The 26,213-nt window shown below is 44.9% G+C and overlaps 1 long non-coding RNA gene across 2 annotated transcripts in view; it reads right to left on the reverse strand.

Moving 5' to 3' along the window:
• The window catches only part of LOC126078076 (uncharacterized), a 242,805-nt gene that overhangs the window by 143,475 nt on the left and 73,117 nt on the right, over nucleotides 1–26,213 (reverse strand). For both annotated transcript variants that reach the window (XR_007517953.1, XR_007517952.1), the window contains exon 2: nucleotides 7,013–7,159. This is a non-coding gene — a long non-coding RNA (uncharacterized LOC126078076). The remainder of the gene's footprint in view (nucleotides 1–7,012; nucleotides 7,160–26,213) is intronic.

Raw genomic sequence — 26,213 nt, forward strand, 5'->3', positions numbered from 1 at the left:
TACTAGCCACAGAATTCAACAACATATCAAAAAAATAATTCACCACGACCAAGTTGGATTCATACCAGGTACGCAGGGATGGCTCAATATTAGAAAAACAATTAATGTTATCCATCATATAAATAAAACAAAAGACAAGAACCACATGATCTTATCAATCTATGCAGAAAAGGCATTTGACAAAGTTCAACACCCATTCATAATAAAAACTCTCAGCAAAATAGGAATAGAAGGAAAATCCATCAACATAGTAAAGAGCATTTATACAAAGCCAGCAGCCAACATCATCCTAAATGGAGAGAGTCTAAATGCATTCCTCTTGAGATCGGGAACCAGACAAGGATGCCCTTTATCACCACTCTTAATCAACATTGTGCTGGTGGTCCTAGCCAGAGCAAGTGGGCTAGATAAAGAAATAAAGGGCTCTCAGATTGGAAAGGAAGAAGTATCTCTATTTGCAGATGACATGATCTTACACATGGAATACCCTAAAGGATCCTCAAGAAACCTACTGAAACTAATAGAAGAGTTCAGCAGACCATCAGGATATAAGATAAACATACAAAAATCAGTTGGATTCCTCTACACCAACAAAAAGAACATCGAAGAAGAAATCACCAAGTCAATACCATTTATAGTAGCCCCCAAGAAGATAAAATACTTAGGAATAAATCTTACCAGAGGTGTAAAAGACCTATACAAAGAAAACTACAAGACACTACTGCAAGAAACCAAAAGAGACCTAAGTAAGGGGAAAAACATACCTTGCTCATGGATAAGAACACTTAACATTGTAAAAATGTCTATTCTACCAAAAGCCATATATAGGTACAATGCAATTCTGATCCAAATTTCAAAGACATTTTTTAATGAGATGAAGAAACAAATCACCAACTTTCTATGGAAGGGAAAGAGGCCCCAGATAAGTAAAGCATTACTGAAAAAGAAGAACAAAGTGGGAGGCCTCACTCTACCTGATTTTAGAACCTATTATATTGCCACAGTAGTCAAAACAGCCTGGTACTGGTACAACAACAGATAAATAGACCACTGGAACAGAATTGAGAATCCAGACACAGATCCAACCACATATGAGCAGCTGATATTTGACAAAGGCCCAAAGTCAATTAAATGGGGAAAAGACAGTCTCTTTAACAGTGTTGGGATAATCGGATATCTATCTGGAAAAAAATGAAACAAGACCCATACCCCACACTATGCACAAAAACTAATTCAAAATGGATCACAGACCTAAAAATAAAATCTAAAACTATAAAGATCATGGGAGAAAAAATACGGACAACACTAGGGAGCCTTGATATATGGCATAAACAGTATACGAAACCTTACTAACAATGCAGAAGAGAAACTAGATAACTGGGAGCTCCTAAAGATCAAACACCTCATCCAAAGACTTCACCAAAAGAGTAAAAAGATTACCTACAGACTGGGAAAAAGTTTTTAGCTATGACATTTCTGAACAGCATCTGATCTCTAAAATCTACATGATACTGCAACAACTCAACTAGAAAAAGACAAATAACCCAATTAAAAAATGGGCAAAGGATATGAACAGGCACTTCACTAAAGAAGACATTCAGGTAGCTAACAGGCACATGAGGAAATGCTCACCGTTAGAGAAATGCAAATCAAACCACAATGAATTCCATCTCACCCCACCAAGGCTGGCATTAATCCAAAAAACACAAAATAATAAATGCTGGAGAGGCTGTGGAGAGACTGGAACACTTATACGCTGCTGATGGGAATGTAAAATGGCACAACCACTTTGGAAATCGATTTTGCACTTCCTTAAAAAGCTAGAAATAGAACTACCATATGATCCAGCAATCCCACTCCTTGGAATATATCCTAGAGAAATAACAGCCTTTACACGAACAGATACAGGCACACCCATGTTCACTGCAACATTGTTTACAATAGCAAAAAGATGGAGGCTACCAAGGTGCCCATCAACAGATGAATGGATAAATAAATTATGGTATATTCACACAATGGAATACCACCCATTGATAAAGAACAATGATGAATCCGCAAAACATTTCATAACATGGAGGGATCTGGAAGGCATTATGCTGAGTGAAATTAGTCAGTTGCAAAAGGACAAATATTGTTTGAGACCTTTATTAAAAGAACTCAAAAAATAGTTTAAACAAGAAGAATATATTCTTTGATGGTTAAAGAATGAGGAGAGAGGGAGGGAGAGGGGTTTTCACAAATTAGGTAGTAGATAAGAATTATTTTAGGTGAAGGGAAAGCCAACACACAATACAGGAAAGGTCAGCACAACTGGACTAAACCAAAAGCAAAGAAGTTTTCTGAATAAACCGAATGCTTTGAAGGCCAGTGTAACAGGGGCGGGGGTTTGGGGACCATGATTTCAGGGAACATCTAAGTCAATTGGCATATTAAAATCTATTAAGAAGACATTCTGCATCCCACTTTGGAGAGTGGCGTTTGGGGTCTTAAAAGCTAGCAAGATGCATCGATCGGTCTCAACCCACCTAGACTACAGGAGAATGAAGAACACCAAAGACAAAAGGTAATAATGAGCCCAAGAGACAGAAAGGGCCACATAAAGCAGAGACTACATCAACCTGAGACCAGAAGAACTAGACAGTGCCTGGCTACAACCAATGACTGCCCTGACAGGGAACACAACAGAGAAACCCTGAGGGAGCAGGAAAGCAGTGGAATGCAGACCCCAAATTCTTGTAAAAAGACCAGACTTAACGCTCCAACTGAGACTAGAAGGACCCCAGAGGTCATGGTCCCCAGACCTTCTGTTAGCCCAAGATAGGAACCATTCCCAAAGCCAACTCTTCAGACAGGGATTGGACTGGACTATGGGATAGAAAATGATACTGGTGAAGAGTGAGCTCCTTGGATCAAGTAGACACATGAGACTATGTGGGCAGCTCCTGTCTGGAGAAGAGAGGAGAGAGCAGAGGAGGGCAGAAGCTGGCCGAATGGACACAAAAATAAAGAGCGGAGGAAAGGAATGTGCTGTCTCATTAGAGGGACAGCAACTAGGAATATACAGCAAGGTGTATATAAGTTTTTGTATGAGAGACTGACTTGATTTGTAAACTTTCACTTAAAGCACTATAAAAATCTTAAAAAAAAGAAGATGGAAAGAATACACACAGAGCCACTGTACCAAAAAAAAAAATTGGTAGACATTCAACCATTACAGGAGGTAGCATATGATCAGGTACCAATGGTACTGAAGGGAGAAGTCCAAGCTGCACTGAAGGCATTAGCAAAAAAAAATAAGGCTGCAAGAATTGACAGAATACCAACTGAGAGGTTTCAACAAACAAATGTAATGCTAGAAGCGCTCACTCATCCATACCAAGAAATTTGGAAGACAGCTACCTGGCCAACTGACTGGAAGAGATCCACATACATGCTCATTGCAAAGAAAGGTGATCCAACAGAGTGTGGATATTATTGAACAGTATCATTAATATCACATACAAGTAAAATGTTGCTGAAGATAATTCAAAAACAGTTGCAGCAGTATATCAACAGGGAGCTGCCAGAAATTCAAGCTGGATTCAGAAAAGGACATGGAACAAGAGATATCATTGTTGATGTCAGATGGATCTTGGCTGAAAGCAGAGAATACCAGAAAGATGTTTACCTGTGTTTTATTGACTACACAAAGGCATTAGACTGTGTGGATCATAACAAATTATGGATAACAATTCAAGGAATGGGAATTCCAGGACACTTAATTGTGCTTATGTAAAACCTGTACGTAGACCAAGAGGCAGTCATTAGAACAAGACAAGAAGATACTGCATGGTTTAAAGTCAGGAAAGCTGTGCATCAGAGTTGGATCCTTTCACCATACTTATTCAACCTGTATGCTGAGAAAATAATCCAGAAAGCTGGACTATATGAAGAAGAACATGGCATCAGGATTAGAGGAAGGCTCATTAATAACCTGCTCTAGGCAGATGACGCAACCTTGCTTGCTGAAAGTGAAGAGAACTTGGAGTACTTACTGATGAAGATCAAAGATTACAGCCTTCAGTATAGATTACCCCTTACCATGAAGAAAACAAAAATCCTCACAACTAAACCAATAAGTAACATCATAATAAACAGAGAATTTAAGTTGTCAAGGATTTCATTTTACTTGGATCTACAATCAACACCCATGGAAGCAGCAGTCAAGAAATCAAATGACATATTACATTGGGCAAATCTGCTGCAAAAGACCTCTTTAAAAAGCTAAAAAGCAAAGATATACCTTATCCAAGCCATGGTATTTTCAGTCACCTCATATGCATGCAAAAGCTGGACAATGAATAAGGAAGACTGAAGAATTGACACCTTTGAATTATGGTGTTGGTGAAGAATATTGAATATACCATGGACTTTTTCCAAAAGAACAAGCAAATCTGTCTTGGAAGAAGTACAGCCAGAATGATTCTTAGAAGTGAGGATGCTGAGACCTTGTCTCACTTTGAACGTGTGTTAGGAAGGACCAGTCTTTGGAGAAGGACATCATGTTAGGTAAAGTGGAGGGTCAAAGAAAAGAGGAAGACCTTCAATAAGATGGACTGACACAGTGGCTACAACAATGGGCTCAGACAGTAACAACTGTGAGGATGACGCAGGGCCAGGCAGTGTTTCATTCTGTTGTACACAGGATCACTATGAGTTGGAGCAGACTCTGAGGCACCTAACAACAAACAACAAAGAAAGACAGAGACTTTGAGACTCTGATGGAAATGTCAGTTGGGCACTATTTACGTCTAAGTTAATGGTCTTGGTTCTATTTAAAATAAATGTGATTTCTTTTCTAAAAAATTAATATGCTTGTTATAGAAAAAAATCAAAATTTAATTAAATAGAAATTTTTTTTCAAATTCCTTTCATGCACACATTAAGATGTGCATAACTTCTGGGGTTTTTTAATGCACTTATTAATGTGTTGTTTTAATTAAATGGAATCATAAATATTTTGTAATCCTTTTTCCTCCCAATTATACCAATAACATTTAATCCAGGAAACCAGGTCATCATTTTAAATGGTTATGTAGTATATATATATCCTCATATGGATAGTCCCTAATTTATTCAACAAATTCCATTTGTTGAATATTTAGTGTCTACAATTTTTGTATTATGAACAACACTAACATAAGCTTCCTGTCTTGAACATACAACTGTGGATTTCTCTGGCCATTGCTCTATGATAAATTCCTAGATATGAAAATACTACATAATCTTTTATTAATTTTTGATACATATGCCAGTTGCCTTCCAGTAGGGTTGGACCAAATTGTACTTCCACCAACTCATGAGTGCCTATTTCCCATACTATCACTACTCTGGGTAGTACCATCCTTTTCTTGATTTTCTAACTATATCCCATTTTACTTGATAACTGATTTCATTTGCTTCAACAAGAGTATCATGAGAATTCCTTTCCTTAGGTTGCATTTGTGAGACAAAATTAATCTTAATCATTATCAGCTGACAGAAAAGAGAGAGTAGGAAGGAGATAGAGTCTATTGGAGTAAATGAGCAAGAACTGAAAATAACATGCCCAAAAACCAAACTCATTGCCATTGAGTCAATTCTGACTCATAGCAGCCCTATAGGACAGAGTAGAACTGCCCCATAAAGTTTCCAAGGAGCGATTTGTGGATTCAAACTGCCAACCTTTTTGGTTAGCAGCTGTAGCACTTAACCACTACACTACCAAAGTTTCCGGAAATAAAATAGAAAGACCAAAATTAAATATGTCATAAATGATACTGAAGAAGAATATTTCAGTGAGCTATGAAAAGCAAGACACAAAAAGAAGCGGGCCATGAGGAAAAAACGAGGTGTTGGAAGCAGACTTGCGTCAACTTCCTATGCCTTTGCCAGTTAGCACCTTGGGCCTAGAATGCTTATGGTTCCATCCGAAGTGGTAAGAGGCCCTGTGACACTGGCTAGTCTTGTAATACTTTTAAGTTGGATGTTTCCACTTCAGGGAATGTACATATTCAACTCTCAGATGGCGTGCATTTGAGCAGAGTTGTATTTGCTCAGTCTGTAGAAGACCACCTAAGAAAAAATGTCGGAGATTCTCAAAGAGATGGAATTCCACTGGGTCCTCATCTAATATGGGATCCCAGACCTTTCCATTGATTAGCAAATCTGTTAATAACACAACCAGAACCCCCAACCCAAAATACTAAAGACTTTTTGAGACCAAGATGAAAGAAATGATGACACTTTTTTAAGTTCTTCTCCTGGGCTTATGATTTCCTGTCTTCACATAACCTCTTTTAAATAACTTTTGAGGTAAATTTCATCATTTTTCTCACTGTACAGATGAACAAGATGAAGCTCAGGCCACCGTGACAAAGCCAGAGCTCAAATCCAGACCTTCTAATTTTATCTTCATGCCCTTTTCACTATCACCACCTCATGAGGTTTGCAGTAACACTACGCATTTTGCGTACAGTTAGAGCAAAACCTCAAATGAGAGCTCCAAGGTAGCCAAACTTCTTCCTGCTGTGCCACATAAGAAAGAAAACAGTAATGGAATGACAATACCCAAAGTGCTTTTCAAATTCTACCCCTGAGCACTAGAGAAAGGGAGATATCTCCCTTCATAGAGGAATAGACTACAATGCTTACAATATGTCTGTCTGAGTGATGCTAAGAAATCAATCTGTTTTAGACAAGTTAAATCTAAATGAATAACTCCTGATCCGCTTTTACCAGGCCCATACGGCTTAGGGTAAGTTGCTTAGAAATCATGAAGATCATGTAGGGACACAGGATATTAATACGAGACACCAATCATTTGGTCCCCTCCTTTTTTTTCCATAGCAGCTTTCCACCAGGAGGCTGTGAGAAGGTCATGGCCACCAGATGTCTGAAAGCAAGAAAGCTGGTGCCTGAACTCTGCCAGAAGCCCACCCCCCAACCCTGCCACACCCAAGATACTCTCTCTGCCCATTCCTGTGGTACTTACAGCCACCGCGGCTCCTCCAGTACTTCCGGTTTCCATCTGTCCGGGCAGCAGGGCTCAGAGGGGTGCGACATCAACACACAGATCATCTGGTGCTAAGTGTTCGTTGAGGCTGAGTTGAGTCTGGTATGCTGGTTTGAGGGTTGCTGTCTGAAACATCAAAGCAATGAAAAAACTAAACAAATAAATCATTCTAAGATGTTCTCTGAGGTAAGTAAACTCACATCAACAAAAGTTGGCAGGACTCTGTCATCCCATCCAATTCACCCCTTACCCAGGGCTCCCCATACTCTGCTGAATTCTCTCCCTTTTAGTCAAAGCCCCTTTCTTGCTAAGTTAAACCTTCTTCTGATGGAGTTTCAAAGCACTCTATCTCCTGGCCTCCCCCACCCTCCCAGATTTTATCTAAAGGATTATAAAACACCATCTCTTCTCCCACAAAGACAAATGCCACATGACTCCAGTCTCCAGCCTCCAATCATTTCCCAAGCCACCTCGCATAGAAGAGCCCTCCAGCTCCCTGCCACCTCATGTGCATAAATCATATGGAATCCCAGACTGTGTGAAACCTTTCCAGATACCTCCTTTATCCCACGCACTAACACCAATCCCATTATCACCATGCACTCAGACTCACATTCCAGGACAGACACTGATCACAAACGCCATAAAACCGCATCTGCTCATCCACAGATTGACAAGTCACATTGCAGGAACCCAACTGCTTTGTGACCAAAATCAAGGTCAGAAATCTTGTCTTCTCCACATTCAGTAGATTCTCTCTTCCTTGCTCACCAAACTGCCTCGTTCCAGCTGAATCTGAGACCCTCTACCATTCTGAGACTTTATACTAAAACCAAACCAGTTGCTGTCAAGTCAGTCCTAACTCATGGCAACCCCATGTGTGTCCGGAGAGAACTGTGCTACATGGGGTTTTCAACGACTGTGGTCTTCTAGAAGTAGATCACCAGGCCTTTCTTCCATGGTGCCTCTGGGTGGACTTGAACCACCAACCTTTCAGTTAGTAGCTGAGCACTGAACTGTTTGCACCACCCCAGCCCTCATTATATATCCATATCAACTAGGTGAGTTAGATATCATTAGCCTCATCTTACAGCAAAACAAGTTGAAGTTCAGGAAGATTGAGTAATTTGCTTGAGTTCACACAGTGGGTTGGAGTCTGCCTACTGAGATTCTAACTCAGATCTGTTGACAGCACAACTCATGCTCCAGGAACCACAGCCTGCATCGCAAGGGACTTACCCAAGATGATGACATTAGGAAAAGAGAAACAACAGGAAGGTTGGGGCCAGAAGAAAGGAATAGCAAAAATCAACAAAGAAGGTAATTTGATTATCAAGGTACACAACTGAAGTTTTACAATATAGGCATTTAACCATGGGAGTTTTTAAGCGAAAAAGAAAACTAGAGGAGGAGGGAAAATTTAGTAGGAAAAAAAAAAAAATCTCTAAAAATCAATACATCTAGGCATCTGCCTCCAGACAAAACTTCCCTTAAGCCATCCCAGAATGGTGGAATCGTTTATTAGAAAACTAAGCCCCTCCATGCCTATGTGGTATGAAACCCCACACAAATGCCATTAAACCCTCACCCAGGGCTCCCTCCCATGGTTTCTCCCTATTTCTAGCTGTCTCAGGACAGCCAGGCTACAGCAATGGCCTGGAGGGAAGCCTTCGTTTGAAGGCCAAAACCTGGCACTCCTGCTGATCTCTCAGCCCTGTTGTTTCTGTGAGATAGCCCACATCTCCCCACACCAGGCCTCGAGTGCAGGAAAAGCCCACCCAAACCTGCATTAGGACTGAAATCCCGGGCGTGGGCCCCTTGGGCCATTCCTAGCAGAGGGCAGGGCTGGGCCTCCAGGAAGAGATTTGCCCAGAACTCTCAGGTGTTCAAAGAGTCCAGAGGCTGAGGCCCCTGAAGCTGAGAAGCCAGCACCCTTGGGTCCCACTGCCCAAGCCAGTGCTCTCTTCCCAGGATGCCTTGTGTTGTGAACAAGATGCTATGACCAGGAGGTAAGAGAGCCAGGGATCAAGTGGGAATATGGATGTGGGGATCATAAACCAACTTTAGGTCTTGTTCTACTACCTGTTTTTGTGCCATATTGAGTGATTTTATAGACACAATTGTATGTATTAATATATATAATCTCCCAGATATCTCAGAAGAATCTAGATAGCAGAGGTTCTATTATCAGTTTCCCCACAGGCACATTGATATTTGTAAGATGACATGTCCTAATTTCTGGTCCAGAGAATAGGGGAGGTAGACATAGCCTAGGGGAGTTGTTAAGGATATGGGGTTTGTGGTTGCAACAACTTCCTCTTTCGAGCTGCTCGATCTTAGACTAGTTATTCAACCCCTGGGCTTCAATTTCTTCATCCGTAAAATGGAAATAATAATAGTATCACCTCACAGAACCCGGCACGAGGTTACTCCTCAGCTGATGATAGTTGGTGATATTATACAAGAATTCTGACCTTCAGGCTCTATCTGTTTCTCTCTCCTGACATACCTTCTTACCACATATATCCCACATATATCTTTCTTGCAGGTTTGACGTGGGTATGCTTGAGAAGGTTTGCCTCCTCTTTTCTCTGAAGTTCATTTCTTGATAAAAGAACAGATCTCCTGAGGAGGCGCACTAAGCACAGAGACAAAGCTTGTGCTTCCTCCAAGCTGCTGGGGCTGCTGGAGAGACTGAGCAGAAAGGTCTGAGAGCCCTGGAGGAACATGCCACCTCCCCAGCATCTGACAGTGAAGTCTGAGCTGTGGAGCTCTTCTGGGCACAGTTACTGCCTGTCGTTTGTGTTCACAGACACAGTTGTCTACGTCATTCGTCAGCAGGAGGGATACCTTCATGTAGTTTTATCTGACCCTCCTAAGCCCCGGGGTGTTCTACCAAGCAAAGGTTGCATCTACTATATGGAAACAACCAGCTGAAATGTAATTATGTCAACTGCGTAATTAGAATTCAAATACAGTCAGCACTGCCCACCCTTTTCAAGGTTTTATTCTTCAGTTGACCAGCTAACTTGTGATTGGGCACACAAATGAAACCCAAAGCCACCTTAGAGACCATCTGATCCAGTAGCTTCTTTCCTGGTGGAGAAAGCAAATTCCAGAGAGGGAAATGACTTACCCAAGACTATACCGTTGACCAGAGGGTAACATGGGAATCCAGGGGAGGAAGAGAGGCATCTTCACACACTGACTTGGGAGAAAACAGAACCAAAAGAAGGTGGGGTGGAGTGTCAGTTGAATTTCAGGGGTGCTACGGAATGAGCACTGGACCAACAGGTAGAAGTTCAGGTTCCCTACTTGTCCCTGCCTCTTACCAACTGGGCCACTGTGGGCTATCACGTCACCTCTCTTTGGGGTTCAGTTCTCTGTTATAAAATGGAGCACCCCATCTACCTCTCAGAACTGTTGTGAGAATGTGTCTCAAAAACCATAAGGCTCTGCGTGTGTGGAACTGAATTCTGCACAGTCAACACAGGCTTTGGGTCAGGTGTAGGAACCGGGACTAGGCGGAAGGGAGAGTAAGGCATGCTCCCTGAGCAGAAGCAAGGCTGGGGGCTTCCCCCAGTAAACGGGGCCTGGAGCACCAGGCTAAATCCATGTCATTTTAGCAGGGCTCAGGTTGTGTCTAAGCAGCTTTGGTTTTAAAAAGATTAGGAGGGCGGAGGAGTGGAGAGAAAAATTGATGAGACAGCAAAGATTTGCCCACAGTGCCACACTGCCCTCTGCAGGCCACCAGGGAGAAGGCACCTAGACTGGGCTGGACTGGCTAATCCAGATTGCCCAGGGTCACTGAATATATTTCCCTGCCTCTGTGCAGTGCAAGTTGAAACAGGAACAAGGAACAGCCCCCATTCTCAGAAATCTGTTCCTCCCTGCATGTTTACCCCGACTCTTCCATGTGTCTTGATGCTCATCATTTTCCTGCCTGCTCTCTGTGGCACTTACCGGCATGCCTTAGGGTCTCTCACTTTTCACTCTGAAGCCAGGGTTTAGAAAGCTCTGGAAAAGAGACGAGCCCATGGTTCCTGCCCCACTCACTGTACCACTCTGCTGCAGAACAGAGTGGTTTTTCCAGATAGGCGACCTATTCCAACCCTGGAGGACAAGCGCCTGAACTGAGAGAGACATTCCCTGCTTGAATCGAGGGACAGGCCAGAGCCCTGCAGGTCTCAGGGACGAACCTGAAATTCTGTGACTCCCAAGAACATCAGACAGACTCAGCAGCAGATCTGGGATCAGAAGGCAGCATCTGAGACCCAGAGCCTGCACCATGGCGCTGCTCAGAGCGGCACCCATCCTGCCAGTCTCCCCACCCCTGTTCCATTCTGGATTCTTCCCCTAGCTATGTGGTTCAGAGCAGAACCCTGCAGCTGGCTGACCAGCCCCCAGGCCGTGGGCTCAGGCCACACTCCCTGGGTGCCCTTGTGAGGACCCAGGGAGCCTCTGCAGCCGGCCGGGCCATGTGACGGGAGTGATTCACACACGTAGATGCCCAACCCGGCTTCTCCTTTCTTCCTCTCCCAGGCCATCACAAAAGGCACAGTCTCGGCTGCTCAGGCTGGAAACCCTTCAGCACAGAGCTGCATTGTTCCCAGGGTCAGGAGGGGCTGGAGGCTGGGGGAATTAGGAAGAGAGGGAGTCCAGCCGTGGGCTGGTTTTCCAGGCAGCATATGCGCCTTTGTCCAGGCCAAGCCCACTTCCTGTCCTGGCTCCAGTGCTGCGCGGCTCAAGTTAACATCTAACTTCTTTAGAACCCACTTCGGTTTGGTTGTTGGCATTCTTTTTTTCCACTCTCTGCACGTGGGCATGTCTTTGAAAATCTGCACGTGCTATTTCTTTTTTCTTCTCCAACACACATCATTCTTTGTTGTTGTGTGCCATCGAGTTGATTCCGATTCATAGCAACTGCCCCACAGGGTTTCCTAGGCTATAATCTTTACGGGAGTAGATTGCCAGGTCTTTTCTCCTGTGGAGCCAATGGGTGGGTTTGAACAGCTGAATTTTCAGTTAGCAGCCAAGAACTCAACCACTGAGCCACCAGGGCTACTTAATCATTCTGTAGAAACCATAATGTAAATTTGGAGTCCAACAACCTTTGGCTTTTTTGGCGTATGTTATGGATTGAATTGTGTCCTCCAAAAATATGTAAATCCTGACCTCTCTACCTGTGGATCGTAATCCCATTTAGGAATAGATTCTTCTTAGTTATGTTAATGAGGCCATACAAGTCTAGGGCGTGTTTTAAGCCAATCGCTTTTGGGATATAAAAAGGGCAGATTAGGCACAGAAGCAAGGAAGCGCAAATGGGGAAGACCGATGCCACGAGGAGATCACCAAGGAACTGATGAAGAGAAACTAAAAGATACAAGGACTTTTCACCCAAAGTAGAGAGAGAGAGCCTTCCCCTAGAGCTGGAGCCCTGAATTTGGACTTCTGGCCTTTTAAACTGTGAGAAAATAAATTTCTCTTCGCTAAAGCCACCCATCTGTGGTATTTCTATTACAGTAGCACTAGCAAACCAAGACAGCATCCTTTTTCCATTCTCTTCTGCTCCCTATCCACAACAAAGCACCAGAGCAGAAGCCGGCAGGGCCAGGACAGCAGGTGTAATTATGAAAGGGAAAGACAGGAACCTGGTCAGCATGGGGTGGGGGGGGGGGGGGGGTGGGGAGACATGGCCAAAATTGGGGCAATCAGGAATTTGGGAAACTATCCTTGTTTTCCTGATTCCCAAATTATGAGAAATCTTCAGCTCTGAATTGTTGAAATTAAGTTCCTAGTAAATACATATTTGAATTTTGGAACTTTTTTGGAGGCCAAGTAGTCCCATTCATATTACCTGAGACGTAGTCCTTCCTCCCGAGCAAGCCAATGGCAGGCAAGTCCGTCTGTCCCACTGTCAATCAGCTCAACTTACTGAAAGTGCCTCTGAATATTGGGCCAAAATCTGCCCCCACGTGTTAGATTGTAAAAATGGCTACCATATTACCTTCCTGTATCCACACACTTTGCACATGACTGGTCTTATGACTTGCTTTGACCAAAAAAACCCAGCCTGTTGCCATCGAGTCGATTCCAACTCATAGCAATCCTATACGACAGAGTAGAACTGCCCCCACAGGGTTTCCAAGGAGAAGCTTGTGGATTCAAATTGCCAACCTTTTAGTTAGCAGCCAAACTCTTAACCACTGTGCCACCAGGGCTCCTAGAATACAACAAATCAATGCCCATGGAAGCAGCAGTCAAGAAATCAAATGATGCACTGCATTGGGCAAATGTGCTGCTAAAGAGCTCTTTAAAGCATTAAAAAGCACTTCACTTTGAGGATTAAGATGTGCCTGACCCAAGCTCGCCGTGATATTTTCAATCACCACATATGCATTCAAAAGCCAGACAATGAATAAGGAAGACCAAAGACGAATTGATGCCTTCGAATTGTGGTGTTGGTGAAGAATATTCCATATACCATGGAATGCCAGAACAGACACATGTGTCTTGGAAGAAGTTCAGCCAGAATGCCCCTTAGAAGCGAGAATGGCAAGACTTCATCTCATGTACTTCGAACATGTTATCAGGAGGGACCAGGCCCTGGAGAAGGACATCATGCTTGGTGGAGAGTCAGTGAAAAAGAGAAAGACCCTCAGTGAGATAGACTGCAATGTCTGCAACAACAGGCTCAAATATAGCACAGGACCAGGCAGTGTTTTGTTCTATTGCACATAAGGTCACTGTGAGTGGGAACTGACTCAACAACACCTAAATAACATACAGCAATAATGATGTCATGCCATCAACATGAACTGAGGCTTCAAGGAACATTGCATGCTTCCACTCTCTCTCAGAACTCTGTCACCACAATGAGAACAAGATCCGGGTAGCCCGATGAAGGATGAACAAACACATGGAGCAGAGCTGAGTCATCCTAGTTTAGGCTCTTCTAGACCAGACCAGACCAGACACAACCCATCTGCCAGCTGACTAGATGCGTGAGTGAGCCCCAGCTAAGATCAGCCAAGCCCAGCCCAGATCCGCAGAACCATCCACCTGAGCCCAGCCCAAATTGCCAGCCTTCAGAATTTGGAGCTGAATAAGTGATTGTCATTGTAAATTACTAAGTTTTATGGATGTTTTGTTATGCAGAAAAAGTACACTGATGTACCCTATAACAGCCCTTTGGAGTTGCACAAAATAATCTTGATTCCTTGACCATGGAAACAACCTTTCAAATATTGAAATATCTAATTATCACTGTCTCTAAGCACCAGAACGGTTCTTGGGGAAATCATGCAGACTAGCCCCTGCCTCAGAGGGAAACCACATGCCCAGGCATCCTTTGCCACTTCCTTCCCTGCACAAGAAACCTTGCAGCATCCCTCAGTCAGATCATCACGTCCATTCACTGGGCCACTCTTGCATGCCCCCCGCCACCAAAATAAAAAAACCCGTTGCTGTCGAGTCAATTCTGACTCATAGCAGCCCAGCACTCAAAAATTCAGATCTTCCCAGCACGTTTTATTGAAAATTAAGCGAAATCGAAAGATTAGGGTGGGGAGGGTGCTAAAAGCACAATGAAAATACTTAATTAGGCTTCTTGAAGCCACTTCTGACCCAAACCTAAACGGCCAAAAAGCCTCCAAAACAAACGTCCTTGGCCGGCTCCAACGGAGCCCCGGCTCAGTGGGCCACAGCAGCGGGAGGGTGGTCAGAGGCTGCTGGCTTCCAGAATTTGCCACGTGGAGCAAACAGCAAATGCACTGAACTTGGCCTTGGGTTCTGATGGGGAAGGTCACCATCTCCGCCACAGGAGACCGATCAGACCAATGGCAATCTCCATCCTTAACCAGACACGGAGGGAAGTGGTGTTGTGGGAAATGGCTGCCATCTGCGGATGTTCTGGCTGAAGATTCTGCCGCAAAGTTCGCCAGTTTCAAACAAGCCCTTGCAGCTTGGCTTCCTGTTTTTCGTTTACACTCCCCGTGTGTCACGGCACAATTATTCTGGGAGACGTTCTCAAAATGGCCGTGGTATCCAATTTTCTTTCCCTAATAACAGTGTGGGAATAGGGGTGAGGGAGGCAGAGAGAAAGAAAAAAATACCCGAACTTAAGAAAAGGAAGAAAACACTTTCAAACTCAATTTCAAACATGAGAAAATCCCAACTACCAAGTCATTGTCCACAGCCCTCTACCCACTCAATGTGGTCACCTACTGCTAGGCAGGTTGGGGAGAGAGAAATTTCAAGGAAGTGACGAGCGTAAGCTCTGGCTTCATGGGATCAAGAATAGCTTGAAATTTCCTTCTCTGAGAACATAAAAATCATCTGCTTGGGTTGGCAACAGGGTCAAGGGGCTGGTGGCTGGTGGCAGGGAAAGATGCTTCCACCAATTGTTTTTCAACCATCTTAATGGCCTTGGTCTTGACTCAAAGCAGAACAAAGAAAGGGTAACTCTCTTCCAACTTTCTTCTCCTGGACAAATTCATCAGCCCCAGCCCCCAAACGCATGCTTATTCATGGCCATAAGAGAAGTTTGAAGTCTAGAGTATGCCTATTTTAATGGTCTTTGGAGCTGTCTTGCTTTTGGATTTTGGCTTAAAAGATGAGGCTACGTCCGTGCGTGTGGGGGGGGGGTGTGTATGTGCGCACGTGTGTGTGTGTATGTGTGTATGAGCCTGAGTTCATCCACGCTTTCACTCATGTGCCTATGAACATGTATTTGTATTTGTGAGAGTGTCTACCTATGGGTGAGTGTGGGTTTATGTATCTAAACACATCTGTAGCATGTAAACTTGATTCAAATGCCAGTGGGAGCCCAGAAACGTGCACACCTGTGAGCTGACAGATGCATGTGCATGTGTGTGCATGTGCGCACGTGTGTGCATGTGCGCACGTGTGTGCATGCTCCACACACATCCCACAAACACGCACATCCACAGGTCTGTGTACAAGGTGTGGTTGCATGCATGTGCACACAAGTGCACACTATCTGTGCAAAGGCGTGCCTGTGTGTGTTCACGTGTCTGTGCATGCAAGCAGAGCCCCGTGTCTGCCCTTGTCACCTCCTCCCTTTCCGTGAGCCACAGCGGCCTTTGTTTGCCTCCCTTTGGGATCTGCCAACTAATGGCAGGGGTCCTTCTCCCAGGAAACAACACTCCTCCCCTGCCCATTTGTATCTCATCAGAGGGCTGACTGGCCTGGAGGGGCTCCAGGCTCCGACCCATAAATGGCAGCCTATGAAGGCAATGGACGGCTTTCTTAATTGCCCGTGATGCTTGCGGGTGCATCACAAACACAATGGTAGCTATTAGGCTGTGAGGGCTGAAGCAGGGCTACATTTTGTGCCTGTGTGAATGTAGTGTTCCTGGGAGCTGAGAGGCCAGAGCAGGTTAGAACCACCGGGAGGCTGTTATTACGGCCTGGCAAGGGTCTACCGTTAGCTGCTTGAGACCCTGAGGCAACTTTACCACACTCCAGAATTGCAACACCCCTAGAATTTCCAAACCAGGGCACCCCTGTGCAGCAGCCCTCCCCATAAGCCATATACACACTTTCACTTTCTTCTCTACTTCTTTCCCTTTTTCTCTTTCTTTTTAGTTCATGTTCCTGATTTCTTTCTCTTTTTGTCCCCCCCTTCCTTTCTCTCTGCTTTATTTCTCTCCCTCTCTCTCTTCCCCCTTCTTTCTTTTTCTACCCCCCTCTTTCCTTCCGCTCCTTTTCTTCTCCTCCCTGCTCCTGAGCTCACAACAAAGGGCTTAGAGCTGGACAATGGCCAGACCATCAACTCCGCCACCACCACCACCACCAGCAACAGCAGCTGCCCCTTCTTTTTCTCCCCCACTCTTCTCTCCCTCTGATACCCATCCAACCCATTCCACCAGCGCCCTGGGTCCCCAAGGGGAGATTTGTTATCTACATTGATCTCCAATGCTTTGGGGAGGTTGGAGTGGCCTAGCAAAGGGCTATTTATTTCTTTTTTGCCCTCTGCTTACCTCCTCCTTGGTCCCAAGGACAGCCAGTACTCAGCCCTTCGTTTTCTGCCTTTGTGGCTTCAGTTCACATGAAGGAAACCGAAGATCTAGAGACAGAGGGCTCAGAAAGTAAGCCAGGGAAAGGCCACGGGGTGGCCCACACTCAGGACTCAGGTCTAAAGCTTAATTAAACCACAGAACTGCTCCTCCTTAGGCACAGGTTAGAAGGACTTAGGTTTGAATCCTTCAGTTGTGGTATTTGAAGGTATTTGGAGCAACCAGCAACAGACTGTCTCCCTCCTGAGAGGTGGAAGAAATGGGCCGGAGAAGTATAAGACGTTGCCCTATAAAAAGTACAAAGTGTCTTTATTCAAATAGTTCTTCACAACATGTTACTTGACTCAATAAATGTTTATGGGTGAATGAATGAGTGAAAGGATGGATGAATAGGAAGTTACTAGATTCCCCTCCCTATAGATTCCTAAGGGCAAAATAAAATGTGAAATCTGAGTAATCTCTCCTGGAAGTAAGGGACATGCATGAGGACATCAACAAAGCTTTCCAACAGGAGGAAACATTCTTCGGGTAAGTCCTCTCTACTCACTGCACCCAAGTTTCCCTTTGTATAATGAGCCTCCACTAATGATCTCAATTGATCATCACACCAATAAAGTTTTCGAGTTGAGCGAGCTGTGGCATCATCAGGATGAAGGCATTTCAGACTCCTTCACAGTCTTAATCCATGGGCGAAACATCCTCTCTGGTCCTTAGGCCCAGCCAGGACCACTGGAGGGTCCCAGGTCTTCCCTGCACAGTCTTCTCGGAGTTGGAAGAGTGCAGGACCAGCAAGGCAGATGCCAGCTCTATTCCCATTCCACTTTTCCAACCTTGCCAAGTTCTTCAATATCGCAGGTATGGGGGGCACTGTCTGGCTGACCAGTGTGGAGTACGAAAGTTTGACTCCCTTGCCTCTTTATTATTGTTGTTAGTTGCTGTTGAGTCAATTCCAACTCATAGCAAGCCAACCCCATATGTGCAGAGCAGAACTGCTCCCTAGGGTTTTCAAAAGTGTGACCTTTCAGAAGCAGATCACCAGCCTGTCTTCCGAGGCACCTCTGGGTGCATTCGAACCAACAACCTTCTGGCCAGCAGTCAAGTGCTTAACCATTTGCACCGCCCAGGGATTCCCACAAATGTTTACTAATAGCCTAATTGTGATTGTTCAATGTATTTCCATTAAACTGTGTTTTCCTCTAGGTAGGAGCCCCCAGCTGACTTCTTCACTACAGGGCCTAATTTATGACTCTGTCCCTGATGACTACTTAGTTTACATTCATTTATATTTAAGGCACTTTCCACTCATCAACATGTGTTTCTTGTTACACAATTATTTTCACAATACCACTGTGGGAGTAAGTAGAGCAGACACGTTATCTCCTTCTTACAGATGAGGAAAGCCAGGTACAGAGGAGTGAAGAGAGCTGCCCGATATTACACAGATAGTCACCCAGAAGAAAACACAGGTCTCCGCCATGGACTGAGCTGAATGCTGGCTGCCTTGCTGACCACAGGGTCTCCCAAGAAAGGGAATGAAGGGAAGCACTGTCTCCAGCTAGCACCTCGCAGAGGCCATGAACTTCACCAACTCTCTGGGTTCTTGGGGGACAGGGACTCTCCCTATGGGACACCCCAAGGCCCAAGTACTTCAAGCCCTATCAGCCACAGAGACACTGACCCTCTGCCTTTACTCACTCAGCTGGGAGAAGACCTGAATTTGATGGCCGAAGGGGTCAGAAGATTCTAAGGGTCAGAAAGTCAATGAGGATGATTTTTTCCAACTCAGCTCTGTCCCCAGAGCTGGCATATCAGACACCATTTCTGCCGGGAGCCCAAGGTCTTACATTCCACCCATAAGACCCTCTGCATGGGACTGGGGGCCTCAGAGATGGATGGCAAAGAGGGGTGGGGCTACTATAAGGAGAAGAAAGAGAAAATGGCAAGGCTGATCTCACAAGAGCCCTGGGAACCAACCCAGCATTCCATCATTACAGATTCTCTCCACTATAGTAAAGGCCAGACCCTAAAGGTTGATTAAACTACCATAAGCCAGAACGTTAAGTGTCAGACCCCTTATCTCCAAATGGCTTTAATCAACCAACCAGTCACCAGCAGGGATCTACAGTCCCAGAATTCAAGATAGGGAAGTAATTTAAGAAGCTGGTGGAGTGTGGTGGTCAACCTTGATGTCAAACAAACTGCTATCAGACCCAACTCTTCAGCTTCCTAGCTGTGTAACCTCGGGCAAGTTACTTTACCTCTCTGAATCTTAGTTTCCCCATTTATAGAATGGGATAATAGAAGTGCCTACCTCATTGTGTTGCCATGAGGATTAAATGAGTTAATGCAGGTAAAGAGCTTAGTAAAATAAAATGCTGGATACAAAATAAGTGTCCACTAAATTTTTTTTTTAAATATTAGTTGTTGTTCTGATTAGAGATAGAAGAAAGGGAAGAGGAGGTTCTGGAAGGGGAAGTTTGCTGGATGGGTCCCTGTGGAAGGATAGAATGAGTGCCCAGAAGATCTAAGCCAAAGGGAGCCAGGAAAGGGTAGGTGGATGCTAAAAGCAGGCATGCGAGGCCACCAAATCCATTGCGTCTTTCTTCTATTTTCTAATTATTGTTCTCACTTTACACAGACAACACTTGGACTCAGCAGTTGCATGGCAGGACCCCATGCCATCTCTAGTTTCATCATGAGCCAGTTCCTGTGGTCTCTCCTCCACTTTTTGTCAGGACTGGATCCTTTCCCATTTGGAGATCCATTGGGGACAGGATGTGCCTTTCAACAACCCCCTTCCAGTACAGCTCAGGGAGGAGCTGACCTGCTCAAGATCATTCCTGACTTCTACTCTATGGCACCTGTGGACCTGCCTTGGGGCTCACACCATGAGACCCTGACGAATGAAACCCCACACTAGAGAGATCCCATAAAACCCTGCAGCCTGCCTACTACCCACTTATGTATTAGAAGAGTACAGTCCGTCTAACATTCATTCCACCAATATGTGTTGCAATACCTATTATGGGCAACTCTGCACTAAATAAGCACTTGGGGTGGGAGTGTAGAAAGGAACATAGAGATAAATCATCACAGTCCTACTTACAGGGAGAAAAGACACCACCCAAGTCACAAGGCTGGCTGCGACAAATGCCTTAGAGGCAGAAGCACAGATAAAAGGCTCTGGAGTTCCAAGAAGGGAGTAGAGCCTTCCAGCTGGAGCTCAGGGAGTAGGCATTTGACCCAAGTGGCATTTCTGTGCCCCAGACAGCCAAATCTACGGGGATTTAGCTCCTGACTTTCCCTGGTGAGACACAGGAACAGGTGATGGAGACAGCTGGGAGCACTTCCCCTGAAGACCTGGAGGGGGAGCCAGAGCTGAAATTTGCACCTCCCCCCTCAAACCCAAGGAGTCCTGGTGGCACAGCGGTTAAAGCACAGGGCTGCTAACCAAGGTCAGCGGTTCGAACCCACCAGCTGCTCCATGGGAGAAAGATGTGGCAGTCTGCTTCCGTAAAGATTACAGCCTTGGAAACCCTATGGGGCAGCTCTACTCTGTCCTATAGGGTCGCTATGAGTCAGAATCTACTAGACAGCAATGGGTTTGGTTTTGGTTGGTCCTCAAATCCTGCTTTGTCCTCAGGCTCTGAGGCTCCTACTCTAGCCTACCCCTACACCTGAGAGCTGCAAACAGAGCCTCCTCAATGGATTTACATGCAGAATAGAGACTTGTTCAGGACCTGCGGGGGCATTTGGAGCCAGCATGATAAGGGAGCTCTGGGTTCAAGAAGGAAGAGTCAAGGAGGCTAAGATTACTTCCCTCTAGGGCCCTCAACTCACTGTGTGTCCTTGGTCTCTGAACAGCCTCTCTCCTAGCTCAGTCATTCAACAAGCATAAATTGAGCCCCCTCTATTTAGCACTGGGCTGTTTTTGCTGTTAAGCTACTGTCAGATCAGCCCCTGACTCATGGTGACCCCATGTACAACAGAATGAAATGCTGCCTGGTCCTGCTAAAAAAAAAAAATTTTTTTTTTTTTCTAGGTTCCCATAATTAGTTGCAGATCCCACCGTTGTGATCCATAGGATTTTCACTAGCTGATCTCCAGGCCTTTCTTTGTCGTCTGTCTTAATCTGGAAGATTAATCTGGAAGCTCCCCTGAAACCTGCTCAGCACCATAGCAATACTCAAGCCACCACTGACAGGCACGGGTGGTGGCAGTGCACGAGGTGCACTTGCCAGGAATCAAACCCTGGTATCCCACATAGAAGTCAAGAATCTGCCACTAAACTACCACTGCCCCCATAGCACTGGCTTCAAAACCCACTGCCATTGAGTCGATTCCGACTCATAGAGACCCTATAGGACAGAGTAGAACTGCCTCATAGAGTTTCCAAGGAGCACCTGGCAGATTCGAACTGCTGACCTTTTGGTTAGCAGCCATAGCACTTAACCACTACGCCACCAGGGTTTCCACTGGTTTAGGGGGTTGAAATTTTAAAAAGGCAGGGAGAGGATGGGGTACACAAAACTCCACTTATTCCTAAAACCTCTCCCCAACAACTCCAGGTTGCTCAGATCATCTTTCTTTAATCAATTCATTCACTCATTTAACAATTATTTATTGAGCCCCAGCTCTCTGTTAGTCTTTATGGTCTTTCCCTCCTTTGAAAGTTTACTTTCCTCTCAGTAGTGCTTCTCGAACCAAGGTGTGTTGACCCACTGCAGCAGAAACATGAGGGGGTGATACAAGTAAGGGTTTCTCTCACCCCACCACCTAAGAAATCAGAATCTCATGAGTAAATCTGGGTTTTTTAACCAATGTCCCAGGGGATTCTGAAAAACCTTTAAGTCCGAGAATCGCTACTTAAACAGTCATTTTCTCACAACTTAGCTCTTTGTTGTTTTGTCTCTGTTGTTGCTTCTCATTTCCACATAAGATAATTTTTCCAGCACAATTTAAATTGATGTCTCCCAGGACAGGGCCAGGATCACATTCATCTTCATGTCTCCCTGGATACCTCACATTGGACCTGACACACTTTACATGAGTAGTAGCCAAGAGAGGGAACAGATAGTACATTTCTAAAAGTATTCCAGGTCTCCAAAAGGAAAAATTCCTGGGCAAGGCTGATTATTAAAAATATTTAACAAGCAGTAGAGCGCAGGCAATGACCAACCACAATGGATTCCAGACACAAACAATAGTACACTCTGGGCAGGTGCCCAGAGCTCAGAAGGGGTCCAGGATGGGTTTGATGCTCTGCTGTCGCCATCTTGAAATTCTTAATAATTGTATCTTCAAATCTGTTCTGTAAGTGAAGTCCAATAGGACAATGGAGCACCAACACGAACAGAGATGTGCAACATGCTTTGTCCACCATTCTTTGCCACTCTGTTTGCACCTAGCATTTGCAGTGCCCCAGGAGCACAGAAATCCAGTGCATTCCAGATGGCGTGGTTTGTCAGAAGACTCAGTGAGTGCAAGGGAAGTGAGTTCTGTCTACTACTGAGTCACAGGGGCATTGTCCGCCCTAAGAGGCTACATAATCCATTAGAGCCAGAGCTTGCTTTGAATACAGAAGATGGGTATGGCTTCTAAGAAATATGAACAATTAAGGAACCATATCATATCCTTTCTTTCTTGTGTTGATTGCCTTTATCAGCCAGTTATTTATTTACGCGGAGAATGAGAACACAGAAGGAAAGGGAAAGATAGGGCAACCCATAGATCTTTTCCTTTCTATCTTCCCTTACTTACCAGTAAGCAAAAGGGAGAGAAAGTTTATAGACTGTGCATATGGAAATGCACAAAACGAAAACAGAGTTTTGTGCAGCGTTTCCATATGTCGTGTATGAGCTATGAAATACAATTGTGTAATTTCAGTGATTTCACAGGTTAAACACGCTTATGTTTGTATCCAAAACTGGCATTGTACAATCTAAACAGAAAAATTCATGCTAATAATTTAATTTAAAGTTTTTATTTACACAGAACTACATCACACAGCAAATTAAAAACACCGTGAGAAGGCATGAAAGAAAGGGAGAAGCTTTATATTTTAGTATCTTTAGCAGCACTTCTTTCCTGCTTGTTGAACAAACCAAAAAACCAAACCAATTGCCACTGAGTGTATTCCGACTCATGGCGACCCCATGTGTTTCAGAGTAGAACTGTGCTCTATATGGTTTTTGATAGCTGTAACCTTCCAGAAATAGATCACCAGGCCTTTCTTCCAAGGTGCCTCTGATGGATTTGAACTGCTGGTCTTTGAGTTAGTAGCCACGTGCTTAACCATTCGCACTACCCAGGGACATCATTGAACAAGGGGCCCACATTTTCATATTGAACTGAGGCCTGCAAATTATGTAACCAGCCCTAGTAAACCTGTACAAGTTCATAGCAGATGAATTTTGGATAACACTCAGCTGGTAACGGTGGAAGCAATTTTCAAGATGCAGAGTTTAGAAAAAGCATAGCTGATTCTTACAGCACATATCAGCTCACAACAGTTGATTGTGTGTGCCTCTTCCCATGTCTCAGTTTAGCAACATCACATTGTAGCTTGAAATCGGCCACAGTGAAAACATTTACACCACAGAAATTGGCAGACAATACAAACCAAGGCTTTGTTTCCAGAGAACTGGCGTTAAACTTTTAGTAGCACATGACTGGTCAGAGGTCAACTGGTCTAACCTTCTCATGATAAGGAAACCGAGGGAGGAAATGATTGTCCAGGGTTCCACTGCTCCCAGCAGGGGCCCCATCGCATCCTGTGTTTGAGGCCCTGACATGGAAAGGAGTGGCTCCAGAGAGCCCATTGGAAGCCAAGGTCCGCAGGGACTGGCATCCAGGATCCTGGCAGGTATCCCAGTGCCGGTCTGGCCTGCTGCTCCTGGGATACATACTATAGGGGTTAACTGGGACTGATTGTGTCCCCCATGGTTGTTCTGTCACTAGGCAGGAAGGGTAACCTTTGCTTATAAATGCCGAGTCTCTCTCCAGAACATGCCTCTTGGCCCATAATTACTTTAAGAGCATGCTGTTTCCACTTAGGGAAACCTGAGCTTCCTTCCAAACGGCACCGGACATGACCTGAAATTATATGTTTGCCTTCAGAAATGGACATGCAAGTCAAGCCTGCTGCCTTCGAGTCACAATGGATTGGGATGGAGGAGGGGCTGAAGGGCAGATGGTTAAAGCCCCAGAAGCCAGGCTGGAAGCGGGGCTTCAGCCACAATGCAGAAGCCTGCATTTGGATACTCCCCACCCATGCCTGGACCTATCCAGGATATGGCTCTGCACCCAGGGCCGATGGGCACTGATCAGTGCTGCACTCTGTCCCAAAGCCTTCATTTGCTAACAGTAAACACATTTGTTAGTCACCCCCTATGCAGCAGGCGTTGAAGATACAACCCTGAATCGCAGTCTGGTGAGCAAGATAGCTGTGGAAGCCAATAATTAGAATTTAAAGGAGACTGTGGTGTGACCCAAAAGAGAAAGAAGAGACATAATGTGATCTTTTCTACCCTAGCTGGGGAGGAAAGGGTTCAGGGAGCTGTGACAGAAGAGATGACATTTGATCTTGGTGTCGAAGGATGGCTAGGACTGCAAAGGTATCTGGCTTTAGAGTTTAAAATCACTTGCATGAACATCAGTTAATTTGATGTTTATAACTGTGCAGCCCTGGTGGCGTAGCGGTTAAGAGCTTGGCTGCTAACTAAAAGGTCAGCAGTTCAAACCCACGAACCACTCCTTGGAAACCCTTTGGGGCAGTTCTACTCAGCACTATAGGGTCACTATGAGTTGTAATCGACTTGACAGCAAGGGGTTTGGTGGTTTTAACTGTGCTACCAGATAGAATAAGACAGGTAATATTAGCTCCACTCTCCAGATGGGGAAATTAAGGCTCAAGGTGATTGGTCCATGATCACATTAGTGGGAGGAAGAAAAAGAGCCGCAGATACAATGGGAAAGGCAATTAGGCATTAGCCACTATCTTGGCAGAAGAGGAGCTTGACTTAGAAATCAATGTTAGAGAAGGGCGATTCTCGTTCCCCAGATTCTGATACAAGTTCTCTGCACTCTTTCCACTGGGAGTTACCCCTCTGGCTCCTCTCTCCTCCACACATGCTCACCCAGCTTCTGGCTACCAGCAGCCCCTGATTCCTGAGTCCTTGCAGTCCCAACCTCCCACCTCGGGCCTCCCAGTCCATGCCAGCAGGCCAACGATGAATGACACAGTGTTCCTTAAAGGGTCAGACAGTGTGAGGCATGGGGCTGGATGGAGAGTTTGGGGACTCTTCAAAGCTAACCCCAGCAGCTCTTTTGACTCCATCCATAGATGCACCCTGTCTCTCTGGCTGCACAGAATCAGAAACACCGGACAACTTGTAAAACACAGATTCCCGGGCCCCATCTCGGTAATTCTGGTTTAGAAGGTCTGTGTTAGGCCTAGGAAATCTATGTGATTTTTAAAGCTCTAAAGATGACAAAGGAAGGATTATACCCAAAACCCAAACCCATTACCACCGAGTCGATTCTGACTCCTGGCAACCCTATAGGACAGAGTAAGATTGCCCCGTAGGGTTTCTAGGGTTGTAATCTTTACAGAAGCAGACTGCCACATCCTTCTCCCCTGGAGCAGCCAGTGGATTCAAACTACCAACCTTTAGGTTAGCAGCTGAGTGCTTAACCACTGCACTATCAGAGCACCTTAAGGAGTACACCAAAAAACAAACCAAACCTGTCCAGTTGATTCCGGCTCATAGTGATCCTATAGGACAGAGCACAACTGCCCCATAGGGTTTCAAAGGAGCGGCTGAGTAGATTCGAATGGCTGTCCTTTTGGTTAGCAACCAAGCTCTTAACCACTGCACCACCAGGGCTCCAAGGAGTACGCAGGGGCTTTTAATTCTATGTGTACTATTTTTTTTTTTTTGTAGTATTCTACGTGGTACATTAACATAAAAGGGGGATGAAAAAAAAATTAAAGCTCTCCAGGTGATCTGAGATACCAGATTTGGAGACTAGCCCTCAAAGCCTTTGGGGATCATTTCACCCACCAGCTCTGTCTTCAAGTAGAGCTGCCTCAGAGTCTGTGGCGTACTTTCCATCAAGATTTCTGGAAAAGAAGTGGT

The sequence above is a fragment of the Elephas maximus genome, chromosome 6 (assembly GCF_024166365.1).
Source record: "Elephas maximus indicus isolate mEleMax1 chromosome 6, mEleMax1 primary haplotype, whole genome shotgun sequence".
Lineage (NCBI taxonomy): Eukaryota > Metazoa > Chordata > Mammalia > Proboscidea > Elephantidae > Elephas > Elephas maximus.